The sequence below is a fragment of the Manduca sexta genome, chromosome 13, assembly GCF_014839805.1.
Source record: "Manduca sexta isolate Smith_Timp_Sample1 chromosome 13, JHU_Msex_v1.0, whole genome shotgun sequence".
Classification (NCBI taxonomy): domain Eukaryota; kingdom Metazoa; phylum Arthropoda; class Insecta; order Lepidoptera; family Sphingidae; genus Manduca; species Manduca sexta.
This window is the reverse complement of record NC_051127.1, coordinates 8,438,000-8,457,243: the sequence shown is the minus strand read 5'-3', so window position 1 is coordinate 8,457,243 and position 19,244 is coordinate 8,438,000. Positions and strand designations below refer to the sequence as shown.

At 33.8% G+C, this 19,244-nt stretch overlaps 1 protein-coding gene across 1 annotated transcript in view; it reads right to left on the bottom strand.

Moving 5' to 3' along the window:
* The window catches only part of LOC115445015 (hemicentin-2), a 142,205-nt gene that overhangs the window by 76,502 nt on the left and 46,459 nt on the right, over positions 1–19,244 (bottom strand). The gene's annotated exons all lie outside the window — the stretch shown is intronic.

Genomic DNA, 19,244 nt, shown 5'->3' with positions numbered 1-19,244 from the left:
AGTAGTAACCATACAAATTGTGATGTAACTTCATTCAAGTGTGTAAATTGTTCCGGTAATCATTACGCTTTAGACAGAGCATGTCCTGTATTCCAAAAAGAAAAAACATATAAGAGACCTGATGGCTCAATTTAATTGCGCATATAGACAAGCTGTGATGATGTATATACCACCAACGCCAAACGAAAGGGATGTTTCCCCTCCGAGACCTGGATTACCCGTTAATGCAGATCCTCCAATGCAAGAAGATATTCAACGTGAAAATACTTATGCTGGAATCTTGAAGAAAACAGCCTCTTTAGCTGCCACAAATAAAAATACAAAATCCACAAAAAATGAAAACTTGAAAGAAAAACTTAAAAAACAGAAAAAGAAAACTGAGGAGAACGCTCAAATAAACTTTTGGGACAGCACATCAGAATCGGAAATCTATGAAAACAAGGATGTAGGTAATACGTCTGAAGATAAAGAACATTTTAGAAAGGAGAAAAAATCGGAGATTTCTTTCAGACAACTAATAAATAAATTGAAATACACACTATTTTCTGGAGAACATAAAGATATTATAAGCAAAGTTAAACACGGAATATCAGTTCTGGTTGAATGGGTAATTAATTTAGTTGTACAGTACCTCTGGGATTTGCCATCTAAATTAAGTAACGGTTCATTTGATGGATAACAATAATATAAACATTATTCAGTGGAACTCACAAAGTGTTAAACCTAAACTTGTCGAATTTGAGCAGTTACTTTCACGAGAAAGGATCCATATAGCAACTTTAAGTGAAACATGGTTAAGCCCTGGACCCCCTAAAAGTAAGCTTAAAATTAATGGATATAATATATTTCGAGCTGATAGGCATGATTCCTACGGAGGGGTAGCAATATTCACGCACAGATCTATCAAAGCACAATTAGGTTCTTTTCAAAATTATAACAGCGGAATTGAAGTAATTTATGTTAAAATATTTAATTGCCCACACATTGAAAACATATTATCTGTTTACTGTGCGCCTTCGGTATCCACGATATCTCAAGATTGGGATCAAATATTTTCCACTTTTTCTAAAAAAACTCTAATTCTTGGTGATTTTAATGGGCACCATCCGAGCTGGTCATGTAAGGTGAATCCTAGAGGAACTCAAATATTTGATTCGTTATTGGAGAATAATTATGTAACACTGAATAATAGATGTGCAACACGAATTAAAATAGTTCAAGGTGTTTTACAAGAGTCTTCCCCGGATATTTCCACAGCAACTACTGATATAGCAACACGCTTTGATTGGAGTGTCATGAATGAACACTTGGGAAGTGATCATCTCGTTATTAAGATTAAAATGTCATATTACAATCACAGCCCTCAAAATCTGAAAAAAAGGAATTTTAAAAAAGCTAATTGGGAGCTTTATACACAACAGTTAAATGAAAAATTTAAAGATTTTATTTTAACCGAAGATTTGCAAAACAACTATGATACATTTATTACTAATATAAACGAAATTGCAGAAATTCAAATACCCTATTTAAAAATAAGTCAAGACCCAATCCAAAAATTTGTTCCGAAACCCTATTGGTCAGTTAACCTCTCAAAAGCTGTAGCAGAGCGTCGGCTAGCCCTTACCGTTTTCAGGAAAAATCCTACACCTGAGAACTTAGACACCCTTAAAAACAAAAGTCAGAGTGCCCAAAAACTTATTAGACAAGCCCGTAGTAAAGGATGGAGAAACATGTGTTCATCAATATGTGAATCAACAACGGTTAGTGAAGTGTGGCGTCGATTGAAATGGTTGAAAGGATGTAAACAGCCTACCTGTCATGTAGATAAATCAGTTGCTAGTAGACTTCTGTGTAACCTATCACCGGACTACGTTAGTCCCAATTCGCCTGTTTTTACTTCCAGTAAATTTGCAACTTGAATGCCCTATAAACATAAGTGAATTAAAAGCGTGCATCAAAAATAAAGATACCTCTCCAGGTATCGATAATATTTCGTACTCAATGATTAAAAAATTACCTGAAAACGGCATAGATATCCTTGTCCAACTATTCAATCAATTTTTAGTATCTGCCTTTGTACCAATCCAATGGAGAAAAATTAGCATTGTCCCTATCCCGAAACCTGGTCGTGACCCATTAAGCATTTCAGCTCTACGCCCCATTTCACTTATTTCGTGTATGTGTAAATTATTTCACATGGTAATAAGAAATCGATTAGAGTGGTTTTTGGAAAAAAATGAAATATTTCACTCTGAAACTACAGGGTTCAGAAAATCAAAGTCTACTATTGATAATTTAAGTAACTTAGTGACACGAATACAACATGGTTTTTCTAAAGATCAGATCACTCTGGGTTGCTTTATTGACATTGAAAATGCCTATAACAATATTGATGTATGTGCATTATTACAAATTTTAGATCGGTTGAAAGTAGGTTCAAAAATTTGTTACTATCTTTGGTCATTTCTAAGAGAACGCTATTTAAGTATCCAAGTTAATAATACGTTTATAATTAGAAGTACAAACCGTGGAATTGCACAAGGGGATCCTTTATCTCCTCTGCTATTTAATGTTGCCACAATTAGCATCTGCAATTTAATTACTAATGTTTACGTCTCCCAATATGCAGACGATTTTGCTTTGTATACAGTTTGTAAAAGCCTTGAAGAGGCAACAAGTAAATTACAACAGGCTCTAGATAAAATAGCATTACTATTGCGAGATTTGGCTTTAGAAATTTCACCTTCGAAAAGTAAAGTTTGCATATTCAAGAAGGGAATCAATAGGCACTCTGTATCCCTTAATATTAATAACTTGACACTTCAACAGGTGGATGTGGTGAAATATCTGGGGATGTGGTTGGACCGTTCACTGAGATGGAAAAAACATATAAATGCGTTAGTTGACAAAATCCCTAAATATCTGAATGTATTTAAAGCGCTAGCTGGATCAGAATGGGGAGTTCACCCTAAACATTTACGACGATTGTATATCGCCCTCATAAGAAGCAGAATGGATTATGGTAGTTTTCTATATAACAATAGCTGTCAAAATCATTTATATAAATTAGATAAATTCCAGAATCAATCTCTAAGAATTATAGGTGGATTTATTAAGACAACTCCAATACATGTAATGGAGAGTGAATTATGCTTACCTCCACTATTCGTACGAAGAAAATACTTAGGTAGCAAATATTGGCTCAAATGCCGTTCCTTTAGTAACAATATTACAATTAACTTATTAAATCAATTATCTCAATATGATAATCATCGATACTGGCACAATAAGAAGGAACCACTATTACTTTCAATCCATAACTCTCTTCAAAATCTTCGTATTTACTCCAGCCAGCGGACTGAAATGTTTGCGATGGATACATGGATAAGCAACCTAAATCTATCTGATGTAATCAAAGTACACTTGAAAGACATTACAGAAGCTAAACGTCAATACAATATTTTTCAATTAAATAACATGTGTACAAACTTTATAAATCGAGAGTTTAAGAACTATTATAAAATATTTACAGACGGTTCCAAGGACGGGAGTTCCGTAGGAGCTGCATTTCTGGATGCTCAGGCAAATACATTCGTAAAATTTAAAATTAAGGAGAATATTTGTATTATGAATGCCGAACTTATTGCGATTTGTGAGGCTTTGTCTTATGCAAAATCTTTAGACAATAAACGAAATTTCGTTATCTTTACTGACTCCAAAAGCGCTTTACAACACCTGGCTCGATGTACCTCGGCTATCCGAGGCACACCGATTGCCTACTCCATCCTTGAACTAGTTCAGGATTTGAAACGTCAATCTAAATCCATAGTACTGCAGTGGATCCCCTCTCATTGCTATATTGAGGAGAATGATAAAGTTGATATTTTGGCAAAACAAGCTTGTGGTGATGGTTTGAGTTATAATATCCTTCCATTTTACACCGATTGTATTTATTTAATTAAGAAACAGTGTTATATTTATTGGAAAGAATATTTCGATGAACGGTCTAAGGAGAAAGGCATTTGGTATAAGACAGTCCAACCACACCCCCCTAAAATACCTTGGATAGATAATAAGCTTTTAAATAGAGTAAGTACTGTGACAGCAATGAGGCTTCGGTCAGGACACATTCCATCGAAAAAATTTGCTTTTTTGATGAAAAAAGCTACTTCTCCCAATTGTCCCGACTGTAATATATACGAAGATACTTATCAAATATTGATGGAGTGTATCCGTAACGATGCTTTTAGAAAAAGTGAGTGTTTACATATTAAAGAGACAGGCAGTGTAAACTGTATTTTGTCTAATCCAATTACGGATGAGGCAAAACTTATATACAAATTATATGATATCGGCATGCGTACTTAGATTGTACAATGTTGTATAATAACTATGATTCTACTTAATCTTAATTATTCATAAGATAATTTGTAATGTCTGTTACGGAGTGACATTATCGCGCAGCGATAAAACTCCTAAAATAAAGAGAAAAAAAAAAAAAAAAAAAAAAATACCTAAAATATTTAATGCATAAAAAATACTCAAAATAATTACATGTTTCAAACAACACTCCCACCCTTTCATAATAGATTCAATTACTAAGAAGTACTCCATCGTCATTTAATAGAAATACCACAGACTGTATAATTAAACCCTCACAGTCTGTTTGACTTTTAATAATAAATTTCATAGGTAACTGAGACCTTCGACCTTTAGGGCCTAAATACTAATCTAAAATATTAAATTTTCAGACTGCAATCTATATGTTAATACGTGAAGAAAAACTTTGTACCCCTTTTTAATCACATCACGCGCACGGAGTAGTGTAAGATTTAGCGTAATTAAAGTGCATATAGAGATGGAGTGCAGAAAAAGGAAATTTATTTATAATATGTGTGACAATTATATAAAATTTGAAGAATTGCGACCACTGGACGGCTACTAGTTGTAAAACAATAACAAAATATTTTTCTTATTTTATTTCTTAAATATTTTTTTCGTTGGTATTCTTAATGATATAAAAATCCTTACTCATTTCCATTCTAGTACATTGAAATTGTTGCCGAATAAATTGGACTTAATTTTTATGACAGGGCACCTGCCTCACATCGTCTGAACAAATCGTTAAAAACCTACAAAATATTGCTCGTACTAAAAAACGAACCCAGGCTCTCCCGACCCACAACTCACATATACTAACAATATCGTGGACAGTAGACATTTATTTATTCATATTAATTACAGGCATTTCGATAAGAATCATCGAATACCAACAGCGTGTAATTAATTTAATACATTATACACAGAAATGCACTTATAACGCTTAAAGTAACTAATTACTAGACCGTAGCTAATATTACTATTTTTATAGAAAACTTAATATGTAAAATAAATTTTTGATTAATAAGTCAATTTTGCGTTTCTACGCATACCAAATATACAAATCAATAGTATTTTGAGTTAAGAGCTATACAGCAATTTTCTTTTTTTTTTATTGCTTTTGAATGCCAAGACGAGCTTGCCGTTCGCCTGATGGTAAGCGATACGTCCGCCCATAAACAGTAGAAACACCATCCTACAATTTGAATTACAAAGTATTGTTTGGTATTCCACTGCGCTCTTCATTCTCAGACATGAGATGTTAAGTCCTATTATGTCCAATAGTTACTCGTACACTGGCAATAAAATTATCTATGTATTGTAATTTTTAGGCACAACTAATTTATAAAATAAATAGAATATAATGAGCCACTTACTACTTACTTATTTATAGCCTATGACTGCCTCGGTGGCGTAGTTGTATTGCATGTCCGGTACAATAGCGCTCTGAGGTCCTGGGTTCGAATCCCGGGTCGGGCAAAGTGATATTTGGGTTTTTCTGCTCAGTATCAGCCCGGAGTCTGAAATTTGTGCCCGATATGGCGATAGGCTCGCCCCCTATCACATCATGGGACGGAACATACTTGGCGAAAAGTGGGTGCCCTAGTTGCGCCTCTGCATGTTATGTATGTATGTATGTTATTTATAGCCGTTTTCCATAAATAATCTCAATCGCTTTTTCGAACCATCTTAAAAATGAGCCTGTCAGTTCTTTTTTTTGACATACTTAGATACAAATGACTTATTTGATTAGTTCATTCTCAGAATCGGATTGAATATTGAGATATCGATTGTTTATTGTAAACAGCTGTAAGTTAGTAAAAAGTTTATGATATTTTGTTTATTTTATAAATGGGCTTTGCCCAAAAATTTACAATACATTAGAATACACGTCAATGCAATGCATATAATAAATTTTTATTACTGTATAGCTCTTAGTTCAAAATACTAGTGATTTTTATATTTGGTGTTCGTGGAAACGCAAAATTGATGAGAAATCAACGTAACTATCGGATTTCAATGATTACATGGATATTGGATACTGCATAGTGCATTGTTTCAAACGAAAAAAAAATATTTTATAGACCATGTAGTCTATTTAAATAGTTTTTATGTGCAAGCCATAAAAACAAAACAAATTCAATTTACTTCAATTTAAAGCGAGTTGATTCATGTTTCCACAATATTAATTATTCAAGTAAATGCATAATCACCATCAGTCACAGGAATTTCACTCCTGAAGAAGCGGCCTGCATCCAGGGAGATCCTGGATACTTTGTCAGTACGTCTGTGCACCTTAAAACAATGCTACTAATGTTACTCAGAATTAAAACTAAATTTCTTTTTTCTTCAAATAACATTTCATAAGGTCTTTTGAATCGTCATGAATCTACCACCGCTTAGTAACGTGTTGTCGCTATGAAGAAGCGGCGTAAGAAACTCCCCCAGCAACTTTTTTTTTTATCTTAGGCACGGCAAAGTTCCTTTAACAATTCCATATCATCACACCTTTTTAATTAACGTCCTTCGTGTTCATGAAAAAAAGAAAAAACTACCAAAAACATCCATATTACGGTAACCCGATCGCAATACTGACCCCAGGAACGTCCCGGTGTCGAACTGGGGAAACGTCCCAAACACTCAAACTTGATCCTAGTACATCACAAGTATTTGTCCTCACCAAAACGAACCCCTAACTTGTCCTTCTTGGATGGCTACTTCAACATAGTCAACATGTCAATCGATCACTAGAAGATGAAACTACTTAAATCTTAACGAGTATAACAGTAAAACATACTGGCGACCTACATAAATCTATATTGAGTTTAATGTTTATATTCAAAAATAGTTTTTAGGTATTTTTGTGTAACCTGTTGCGTCGATCGATATCTTTATTAGACGTATTTATACTTCTAAATATGCATACGTTTTATTTTTACTTTAACGAAAGAGATGGTAGAGGAACAAATATCCGAAGGTGGCCGTTGAAGTATACTTTGAGAATGAGAAATGAAGGTATTGAAAAGGTTTTAAAAGAGTAGCGTAAGTATTAATCTCATTAAATGTTTAAATCTGTTACTTCATATCTAATTCTATGTGATTGTATTTCTATCCTTATTGAGCAGACTTATCATTGCCATAAAAACTGGCTACAATTCATCTCTACTTTAGGAGACATTAAACCGTTCACCAAAAAGCTTTATAAGCATATCATTTTCCAAAAGCGAATCCATAAAAAAAATCCAAGATTGCAAATTGTCTCGCGTGTAAGTCGAAGGATTCATTGATAAACAAAACAGTGATGAAGATAGCTTCCCTTAAAACAACAGTACAACTGCAATAAAACGGAACAAATTAAAACAGTTTGTCAATAATTCTGGAACAATCAAATCGCGACACGCACTGGCTAATATATGTGAAAAGCGGCAAATTTGGTCGCCGCTGCCTCCAGCCGGATTGAAGCGAAATGTTTTATGATCCAACACGCAGTAACGTGTCCGAACGCTCGTGGCATGTGGACAGAACTGCGGAGAATGATTTAGGGGCTTTCATTTCAACTACAGTTTATTTGCACTGCAGCGCCATGTAGGTCATTGGCCGACAATTGTGTTATTGCAATAAAAATCGCCTTTATAGCTATGTTAAACTGAGTATAAAATATAACAGTCTAATAGTTCAAATATATAGTTTCCTAAAACGGTTAGTTTCTATTCATGTCGAGTCGCAATTTCAATGAAAATTTGGTTAGAGCTGACCTGATTTTTCGAATTGTTCGCTCTATAAAAACGATTCGTATCGATTCTTTACTCTTTTACAAGTTCAAAAAGATAAGCGAGCAGATTTCTTCGTTTTAAATTTACGCTTTGAAACGGTTGTAGCTATTGGCGATGGGTCTACTTTATTTTTATTTTTCGCGATATTTTTTACCGTCAAAGTTTTAGACTCCATTTTAATTACACGAATAGTTCAAACATACAGAAAGCTCTCCTAAATTAACACCACTCACTGTTGTCTCATACGTCCTAATAGATCTTAAGCAACTACCCCTGTAAAATTCATTGGGGCACGTCACCCCTGGGAACTGTTACATGCTAGACCTTCTCAACCCCTTGCTAAACAAAAAATAAAATACGCGCCAACCGTTCCGGACATTTAGGGGAAGCAATAAAAACTTGAAGTAATTATGCCTTAGAAAGAACCTTGAATAAAAAACTTTTTATGAACAAGAGATTTGTCTTTCTAGACTTTTCAATGTCGTGACACTTTTGGATGTTGGGATGAGACGTAATTAATTGTAAAAAGTTTTTTTTTAAGTAAAATAGATATAATTATATATCACATTACAAAAAAAAAACATAGCTTGTAGGGTATAGAAGTTTAGAATTATTACATATCATGAACTCACCATTGCAAGGTTTGTATTCCATTTTATGGGCAAATTGAATGAAGTATATTTTTCATTTTTCAGAAAAAATCGAATTATCCCGAAACATAAATAAAGGAAGAACCATGAAAAATTGTCTTTCCACTTTTTGCGAACATGAAAATTTTTAATCCGATTTTTCGTCAAAGTAGAAAATTAACTTGGCACATCGTAATAATGAGCCAGCGAATTATAAAACTACTTTCAAGCCAGAGTATGAACTTTAACAGGGACATATTTACTTAAAATTGTGAGAATCGGGTGTGATTGTAAGTCTTAAGAACATACTTCCTTAATCCCCACTCTATCATTTGAAAATTAAAATAATAAAACTGAATATCAAGAGTTACCATAAATCCACAATTACCTTTGAATAAATAAAAACATTGGCTTTTAAAAATCTACCACCAAATTCATTAATTACAAAAATTGCAGACTCAATCCAGCCCATCAGTATCTAGTCAATAATATTTTTTGGACATTATCTGCGAGGAAAAAACACATCCACTCAGTTGTAGTCATCAGTAGAACGACACGAACAAAAGAGAGGCGTGGCCGGGTCGTTTATCAGACCCATACACGGGCTCATTGCTCACTTCGCTTCACCCTGTAATATTTTTTTCACAATTCTGTCGCTGAGCACGCAACGAGATAAATCCCAAGTTCAAGGCTCACGCTCTTTTGCTTCAGATGTGCCTTTATATTCAATTTGCATACTTTCTAGTATATGCGTTTATGCGAATAAACAGTAAGTTACGAGTGCTATATGTGTCGGAAAACATCTCCATTTTGGAGTGCTCGTTTATTTTTACATGCCAGTACTTGATACAGCAAGAAAAAAAAATTTAAGGTGATAAAATGGTTATTTATTTCAAAAAACGTTATTAAAGATGGAACAAGCTAGTTCATAAGCTATTTATTTAGATAAACAATACAATACAAACACGCTTTATTGCACACATGTACAAAACCAAACATTATCTATACTAATATATAAAGCTGAAGAGTTCGTTTGTTTTTTGGACTCAGAAACTTCTAAATCGATTTTGATTCGGTATCTAGGAATCTATAACACTCCTAAGTGATTACTTTATATCCTGGGTAAATATTTATCCTGGAATTTTGTGTTCACGCGGGCGGGGCCACAAAAGCAATTACTTAATAAAATAAAACATGATGCACAATAGGCAGTATTATCGCTTTAAACGATCTCTTCCAGACAATCATAGAGATACATTATATTATTATCTTAAATCTAAACAAAACAATACTGTGATTGTATAGTAAGTATATACCATTATATTATATATAAATATATTTCTGATATCTCATTGAGCGATTTTCTCGTATTATAATAAGAGCACCAAGGTTTTTTATGTTTTAGTTATTATGTAATCTGTGTTAGTAATTCTTATCCCATCATATTTCACACCAAAACATTACAAGGACATTAAATATCCATTATATCAATAAGAAAAACATCTGCAATTAAGAAAATGGTCGTAAAAGTTTGTTTGCATTAATCGCCATTATCTTAAGTTAAATCATGGCCTGTGTTATCACATCCATAAATAAGCCCGAGTTATCTTTGAACATAATCGCTGATTTTCCGGCCGTGTTATTTCCTTGTCTAAATATACTGCCGCAAAAAATGTTTTCACCGGCAAACGAGCTTTGAATACCTTAAGATTGGGTTTTCGAAATAAACTGCATAGTAATGTTGGCATTAGGTATTTTTTGTCATTTAAATTTGAATTTAACGAGAAAATAAGATACGTTATGTCACTTTGAATTTAAGTAATTTTGAAGACATTATTATTAAAACAATGTTTTTCTTTTATGGTTTCTTTTATAGTTTGACGTGTAACTGGCAAAAGGATTGTTTTACCTGGAACATGATGAACAATAAAGCTCATGGAATAAATTATTCGGTGATTCCCCTTTTTTTTATTTTTATAATATTTTTAATGCAGACTGATTTTTTAGAGATCCCCAGTGCTTGTAATTTTGTGTTACTCTTATTCCATTGACCGATACTAGCAGAAAAAACTCCGTACTAAATACTCGATCGAACAAAAATGAATGGCTTTCGACAGAAGAGAACTGACGATACGTTTTTCGCAATTTTAACAGGGAACCACGTTTGTTTTATCGGAAACTATAATCACTATCGAAGTGAAATTTGACTAAATCGTTTCGCAATTCACCATCATTTATTTGCGACATGTTAATTTATCTTTGTCCTGAAATTGATATTAAGTTCTGGAAATGAAAATTGCCCAATTTGATGAAAATAATACATGCCAATTTACGATTTTGGATAATATTAAATGTAATAATAACAAAATAAATTCTGTAAAAATGGCTTGAATATTTGTTGATTTCATAGCGTTATCTCTTTCTTACACCAGCATTGAAATGCTTGGTGACGTCACGTCTAAGAATATTCATCTCTTTTCTGTTATATAGGTAATATCCCTATCAATTATTTATTTTTGGGCGGATGTTGTAATTCTTCTCTGTGATTTATTTTAACTGCCGTAAATTTTAAATAACGAGAAGAACAGTGGAAGAATATGTCTATAGCTTGAAATCATAAGGTCGCTTAGCATGGTTAGTAGATAACGTTAAATCGATCAATAAAATTGTTTAAATTCATCGAGAAATAATCTTAGTATTGCTTGCTTTCTTGAATTACATTTGCATGTAAAGAAACACATGAAAATGTAATCATTCATGTTTTAATTAAAATAATTTTATAACTACCACTCGTCGTAAATTAGTCCTGTACACTTCACGCGTTCGATATCTGGTGGAATCTACACGCAATTAAAAATTTTATTTCTTCAGATAAAATCATTCAATTCGTGTTACTTATTGCATGAGACTGCCCACCAGAGAGGTCTTGATTACCAACTTCTTACATTGCTCATTGTGCGAAATATGATTCCATAATTTGTCCGTTATAGAGTTACCGTCCGTTATAGAGCCGGAAAACTTAAAGAAATTATTTCCTTTAAAACACCACGCCTAAATGCCTAAAGCCAAAAATTCAAGTTATTCAAATATTTTTTTTACGGCCTCGGTTGCGTTGTAATGCGTACGCGCTGAGATCCTGGGTGAAAATCGCAGGTCGAGACAAAAACAGAAATTATGGCTAGGTTTTGCCATCCTAAAAATGACTCAGTCGCAGATCGGAGTCGGGAAGTTGGTGGTGTGAGCCTTGTGCCTCGGAAACTACGTAAAGCTGTTGGTCCAGCTTCTGATCTCTCCCCAGTCATGTCGGATTGCCGCCACACTGAATTATGAGAGTGAATGAACAGAAAGTGCACCTGTGTATTGCAAACACCCTTGTGCACTGTAATATCTCTTGCGTACGTGGCTGATCTCCTTTGAGATTGGCCGTCGTGGCCGAATTTCAGTTAGGAGAAATTCCTTCATTCATATTGAAATTCATTAAACTAAATATCGCATACGTTTCGTAAGTATGAACTGGAATCACCTATAAAATTTAATTATTAAGATCTTAATTTTCCTAACATCGTGTTCGTGTCACGAAATACCGCAGAAAGGTCAATGTCGACTCAAAATAACTCGACATGATGGCTTTATTACTGGCGATTTATAACGTCTGTCATTTATGATAGATATTCAGTATGGTAGGGAATTTAATACACTTGATAGTAACTGGGTTACCGTACTTGGCTAGAAATACATCGTAAATGAAGACTGACACGATGGCTTAGTATCGACCTGATAGTTTGCGTTTTCTGAATACATACAGCATTTATGCAAAAATATTAATGTCATGTTTCCTTTACCATTATAACCCACTATAATCGATGAACATAACGTGCATAATATCGAAAATTCTGTGGTATTTGCATTGGGTTTCGTACCTGCGCACATTGTCTCGACAATTCATTCTATTCCCAACTAAGCTATCGTCCCTTTAAATATGTTACTTTGATAAATACACAGAATACCAAAAAAACGAAACCAAACGCACACGACAGTGTATTTCTTTAATTGCTCAACTTGAAGCCATACGTCATTAGGTAAAGTTAGATTGGACTAGTTGACATTCCCGACTTCGGTAACGATAACTTAGTTCTCCCAGGGGAACTGCAACTTACCGCATGTCTGTGGAATTTCATTCGTAACGACATAAAGCAGTTTCAACTTTTTAATCATTTATAATAATTGATGTTCATGCCTGATTCTTGCATGCATTTCTATGATAACATTATATAATAATAATATCAGCCCTGTATTATATACTTACCCAATGCTGAGCACGGGCCTCCTCTACTACTGAGAGGGATTAGGCCTTAGTCCACCACGCTGGCACAGACTTCACACACCTTCGAAATTCCTATAGAGAACTTCTCAGATGTGCGGGTTTCCTCACAATGTTTTCCTTCACCGTTAAAGCGAACGATAAATTCACAAAGAATAAACACATGATTTTTAGAAAAATCAGAGGTGTGTGCCCTTGGGATTTGAACCTGCGGACATTCGTTTTGGCAGTCCGTTCCACACCCAACTAGGCTATCGCCGCTACTTAACTAAATAATAACATTGAGTTTTGTAAAATAATTTTATAAATAAATACTATAAAAAAAAAAAGTTAATTAGAAATAGATAGTTATTCCGTTAATCTAACGCTTGATTAATAGTTAATATCCGTATGGCATCGCAAATTTCAGCTCTGTGCATGTGATTATCTTTACGTTTGAGATAATGAAACATAGTTATAGAATTGAATTGATTTCTCTATTCTATATTCAAAAAAAATAAATAAAATAAAAGAAATATAGAAAGATGAGTGTACAAGAAAGAGTTGGGAAAAAATTATAAAAGATGTACTGAACTATTGATGACAAAAAAGTAAGCCCGGAGTTTCTTTCTGCCTATCCTTCACGTAGTCATAACTTAGGCAGCTAGTGACAGGTTGGTAGTTACCTAGGTTAGGGTTCAAGTCCTCGCCGGTGAGGATCGCGACATGTTATCCTTTTATTTCTCCCTACCTGCCAGCCCGAGCTGGTTACTTCGCTTTGTAATTTGTATTCATTATAAATTTTATCCCTAATTTAAAATGTCCATAATTTTATAAATAATTTTAATTGTTATTTAGAAATAATAATAATTATCCTTATACATTGTTTTGGCCTATCATAAGTGCAACTCTGTTCGCCTACGTGATAAATAAACTATTTTATTTTATTATAGGAAAAGATAGAATAAGCAAAGAGATAATTTCGAAACTGTATATAGCCTGACTGAATTTAAGTGAAACCATGGAACAAATTTATTGCATGAAGAAGTTTCATGAGTGATTACAAATCAGCTAAGTGCTGGAGGCATGTAACGGTTGCGTAAAACGTACATATTGTCCACGCGATTGACATGGACCGCAAAATATAGTCTGTGTGAAATTGCGTTCGCTCGCTTTTTTGTGGTTATAGTGGCACGTCTGAAAGTGTCAACCGTGGCTAAAATTTGACAAAAAACGGGAAAATTGTTACAGAAAAGTGTATGGCTTCATCTATACTCACGATTTTTAAAATACTAGCGTACTGATTTTAAATACTTGCTACATGAAACATTTTTGCATTACCTATTTATATTTTATAACCTTAATCACCTATTCTAAAAACAATGACCTCAAAAAACCCTAAATCATTAAGCAATAATTATACAAAAACTCAGTGTTGCCAACAATAAACAAATGACGCGGCGGTGTTCGCAAATTCGTGTGGCAACACAAGGCTGTTCCCAGGGAGATAACAGGAATAAATCCACAGAGTTCTGTTCTCATTTGTTACCCGACTTTAATGGAACTTTTTTGGAGCCCTCCACTTTTTCACCGTCATCTTTTCACCTTAATTTAATTGTCTTTGTATTTAGCAACGATATTTGTCAAAAACATCAACGAATTTTACGCTAATTTACCTGTTTGAGCCTCATGAGCCAGAGACAATATTTTTATTATTATTTAATTTCAGTGATCGAGAGGCCTCCGCGACGCGACGTCCTCTTAGCAATCGCCCCTGAGGATGACCTACTTAATAGGTCGAAACTGGTCGGCGATTCCGACTACTTTTTAAACGTGAGTAAAACCGTGTTGCTTTTTCGACTAATTTAATATGTCTTGCGTAAGTTTTAATAATATTATTATTTAATTTCTTATAATTAAAATGAATACCCTGAAACTGACTTTTAGTTAGCACTCAAATATAATTGGCAAAAAAGGATTCACCTTATTGCGTATTGCTATATAAAAAAAAGCGTGAGACGACCCCGTATTCCGACTTGTCAAACAAACAATATGAATGCCCATGTCAAAAATAACGAATCGGTTTGAAAATTGAAATCAAATTGATTGGTCGGTTGTGGAGTTCCTACGCAAATTGTAGTCTTTATTAAGTTATAGTTAAACAATTATTTACACACAAATATTACTGAATACTTATGTTTACATGAATGTTAGAAAACGAAATAGAATGTTAAAAATTATTTTTGATAGCAAACATTACTTTTTCCGTTCGATAATTACAACGAAACTAATGTGAATATTAAAGCAGTATTTATTTATACTGAAATCAAAAATATAAAAACGTGTATACGTACAATAATATCATTGTGTATTAGTTATTATTTTTGTTCTATACAGTATTTAGGTTAGTCGAGGGACTTGTTTAAGGAAGGTATTCAGTTTTTGATTCTCATTCAAGATATGTAGAAAATATATAACCTTATTCTTACGATAATTACAGGTCATTGGTATTTTTGCCTTCCTACGCCAAGTTTGAAGTATGAAGAGAAAACGGATATACATAAAGGTCACATGCATTCATAATAACTGACATGATAGGTTAAACAAGTAGCTAACATAAGGGTACCCAGCTTGGGAACCTTTTTACGATTTTTTGAGGTTTTACTTTATTATTTGTTATATTTTTGTTATATGATTTAAATAGTTCGATTACAAAGTTGAGGAACCTTTTTAAAACACACACTGTATATACGTGAGGCCTTATATCAGTAAAGATGTTATCCGCGGACACTGCCACGAGCATCGTCTAGTCAGCTATAAAAACAATTTTTACAAACAAAATAACGTCAACGTCAAATTCAACACAACAAAAATGTATATCCACTTTTTATATTTCTTACGATACAAAACTGCCGTTTGGAATTTTTTATTGCCGCTGAATGATGCACATTCTGTAACGCGTTCTGAGTCAATAAAAACGAACGCGCGTCGTAAAAAGGGTTGAATTTATTGATTCACATTGACGATGACTTGATCGTCTGCTTGTATCGAATCTATTACTTGGTGTGAAGAGCTGGTATGCCGTATCCAAAACAAGTATATATAAATAAGTCGCTATGGAAATTGTAAGTATATAACACTAAACAGACATGAAATTGAGCCTCTGTGGCGCAGTAAGTAAACAACTACAAGTGAGACTGTGTTGCCAAACCCAAAATATTAATAAATGTGTGTATGATTCTCATAATATATATGACCAGTTTGAACTCTGATTGTTTTGAAACTAAAAATCTTTCACCAGTCCCTCATACAATAAAATATAGGTGGCTTATTATGACTTTGGGATTATTTTTTTTTCTATTAGGATTGCAAAAGGCGACGAGTAGGGGATGGTCGCGGGCTGTTACAGACTGGGATGGTTGACGCTCACTAAGCCTACGTTCAGCAATAGACGGCGATAGGCAGATTGAATTTAAAAAAACACGATTATTACGAACACCTACATATTTCTATAAAACGTGTTATTGTATAAACATATTCCCTCAAAAAGACTGTACTACCAATAAACAACTCACCCGTCTAAGAAGCTCATTATAGATTCACACCTCGCATCTAATCTAATTAATTTACCCTTGATTAAATATAAGCCGCGTCGACACTTCGCGAACGATTTACACCTCGGCGCAAACAAGATTGACAGCTGCTTATAAGTACATACACGATATGGAATATAAAGACGTACAAGATTAATTTTTGTATACCATAAATCTGAAACGCCCAAATTAGTTTTTGGTGTGAAAGATCACATAGAAATACAAAAATAATAATAACAATGAAAACTCACGCGGAATTGATAGACCAAGCACACCGCCCCCGCCGCCGCAGGAACGAGCGGGACCTGTGCGGGGCCGCGAGGTGGGGAAGGGTGTGCTTGTAATAGTCGGCTGTAGAAGTATGTATCAGGAAACGACTGATATGCGCCGAATTTTTATTAATATAAAAGGTAACCAGCTTGACGAAACTAGTATGTTTTTGGGATAAAGTAATGTAAAAATTAGTGCAATGGATTGTGCTACTGATTCTCGACAAACAAATTTCGGGTTTGTAATATTATACTAAAAATAATGTTGTATATATTCTGTTTGGATAAAAATCACTATGAAAAAATAATCGATGGCATTTCAGCAACTTCAACAACTGACAGTTTTATAGTAATATTTCTCGTTAGCAAGTTGATAGCATCTGTGATACGCTTTATTGACATTGAACCGCGTTGGATAAAGTTAAAAATTATCGTTTTCTTTATCTAAGTAGTATTTTAGAAAAACGTATTCTATGTTGTATTATGGACTGCCTCGATAGCGTAGCTGTATTGCATGCGCGGTATGACACCACTCTGAGGTTCAAATCCCGGGTCAAATATATTGTTTTTTTTGCTCAGTGTTAACCCTGGTTGCATGACTCCTCTGACTTCCCTCTAGTGAATAAAGCTGTTTATAATTTTTTATAAAATTAAAAATTCCGCTGTTATTTACTGATTGATGAGGTCTTGATATATTCTAAACACATTACGTAAAAATGTAATATTCAAAATATATTAAATACATTTTTTTTTTTTCAATTATTTCCGATAAAGTCAAGAAGAAATATATTACACAAGATTAGAATAAGAATAACATATCGTGCTCCTATTATCCCACAAAGGTTGCTTAAACATTAAGAAAATAAAATTTACCCCTGTCAAATGTAATCGAAATAGCGAGTTATGAAATTGGATACTTTATTCGCAAAGAGGTTTACATACTAATGGTTTTTACTTTACGCGAAGCAATAACTTTTTGTACGCAAAAAAAAGGTACATAGAGTTGTTTTTGAGCTGTCTGCTTCTATTTTTATATTAAAGCGGCTTAAACGCTTGCTCTGCATTCTGGTGTTTTAAGAAATAGGAACTAAAAATAGGACATAAAGCAAATTATAAAACAATTCATCTAAAATGTCTGATGTTACGTTTATAGTTATTTAGATACTATACATACCCACTTCATATTAATAAACTACGTAATAAGTACTTATAATCAACATACCTTATTAGTGGCGAAGGGTGAAATTTGCCGAAAAGGAACACGACAACATAATATAGTTATATAAATAATAATAACATTAATATTAGCCCTGTATTATATACTGTCCTACTGTTGGGCACGGGCCTCCTTCACTACTGAGAGGCAATAGGCCTTAGTCCACCACGCTGGCCCAGTGCGGATTGGTAGACTTCACACACCCTCGAAAATTTCAAATATAAAATTTCTCTGGTATGCAGGTTTCCTCATGATGTTTACGTTCACCGTTAAAGCAAGCGATAATTCAAGAATACACACATAGTTTTTTAGAAAAGTCAGAGGTATGTGCCCTTGGGATTTGAACCTGCGGACATTCGTCTCGGCAGTCCGTTCCACAACCAACTAGGCTATCGCTGCTTTATATGTAGTATATAGCTTCAATAATATATATACTAGTATGCAAATCGTTCTAATAATAGTAAGATTTTACATATATTACGAACGGGAAGCCAAGCCACTATATCATGTTAGATAACTTGTTGTAGCACTGTATCTGATACCCCCTGTCAGATCGTCTCATTGGCAGGACTCCTCAATATCCAACTATACAGGGTCATTTTGACATCGCGTTACTAAATGAAACCACATATTTATCTACTTGGAAATAAAAATTTACAATAAATTACTTAAGCCCTAGATGTAAAATAAAAATGTTTAAGTTTCGAACAAAATAAGTAATAATAAAAAGTAATTTTAATTTTACGCGCCCTAAAGCCACTACTACTACTCTAAGGGAATTAATTGCAGCGAAAACATCATACTTTCAGTCAGAAATATACCCACGCACACACCATATTCGCATTAAACTACAAAATGATCAAACAATCAAAAAACTGAAACCAGGATTTTTGGTGAAAATATAAGTTATTAATGCAATGACGTTTTACAAAAACATCTTAGTATAATGATGATTTTTGGCACAATGTCAACAAAGGTGAAGACGAGTATGTAGTTTCATTTAGTAACGCAATGTCAAAATGTCCCTGTATAAACTATATGGTTAATAAGTGATTTTTGTCCTGCACCGGATTCGTCAACAGTT